Below are 1,276 nucleotides of genomic sequence, written 5' to 3' on the forward strand. Positions count from 1 at the left end.
ACGGATATGTCCACGGATAAGCATTAAAGGTGCATAATGAAAAACCAAATGAGATGAAAAAGAGTTTCTTTGAAAGGGATTGGATCAAGACTTTTATTATCTAGCTGCCATAGGAGTGGAAGTAGGCGTTAGCATGAATACTTTTGTCAGGAATGATAATGAATTCCTGCTGAAAAGTCTTTTAGAGTACAACATATAGTTGGTTTTAAAACCTTGTAGAAAAAGTTAATACACCTTTGTCACATACATGATACCAAGATAACAGGAAATGAAATACTGTGAATGCAGCTTGTCTAAGAATGATAGAATTACAAACTTTTTATTCTCTGATTAGGTTTCATTTGACAGTAACAGATTCGAAAACTTGATAAAGGTTCCGCAGTTGATACAGAATTACCATAATAAACCTAAAAGGAGTCCTATTGAAAAAAGTTAATGTCAAAGATGTGTAATCTAGCCTTTCTTGCTCATCTTGAGGACAAAACCAGCACAAAGGAAGCAATAACCAATACACGGTACGTGACAATGAATGTACTTTAAATAAATAAAGACGGTTCCGTGATGAAATTAATCAAAAAGTTTACAAAGATGACAATATAAAGGTTGAAACTGCTTGCAAGTCTAATGATTGCACTTCAGGTTGGAGATCATCTGTTTAGGGAGGTTGGAGAAGATGCTGTGTGAGACATGAAACACCCAATATTTGGTGATCCCATGGACCAGCCACAAGATGTTATTGGCGGCTTTTATGTAGGGTACTTCAAGGATAAAAACATTAAGAACGAACAAAATGCTGAGTATGCATTGGCTGGCAAACTGGCACTTGCAGAAGAAAAGTTGGAGAGTTGCGATCCTGAATTTTTAGGTGATAAAGGCAATTAATCTTTTAACTTTTACAGAATTTTCCCTTAAAAATTTTGTTGCCCGTGGTGCGATGACAAAGAAAATAATAGCACGGAATCATAGCGGTGACCCTGACATCAAAATAGAGAGAACAATATATCATTATATGAGCAGGATATCATGAGATGAACTTCAGACATCATTCATTACAGATGAGACACGGGAAAGCAATAAAAAAGCACACCGAGAGCCATGGTCTCCGTTGCTAAAGTTGCAACAGACGATGAACAATAAACCCATTTATGAATGCTTGGGTGGATTACTTGAAATGTTTGAAAACAAGATGGAATACTTGTTGATTTATTTAATGAACACCAGAATGGGGGTAATGATTAAATATATGTTCTGGATGGAATATCCAGAGTCATACAGG

Source organism: Thalia democratica, chromosome 4, assembly GCF_965202585.1.
Source record: "Thalia democratica chromosome 4, ktThaDemo2.hap1.1, whole genome shotgun sequence".
Taxonomy (NCBI): Eukaryota; Metazoa; Chordata; class Thaliacea; order Salpida; family Salpidae; genus Thalia; species Thalia democratica.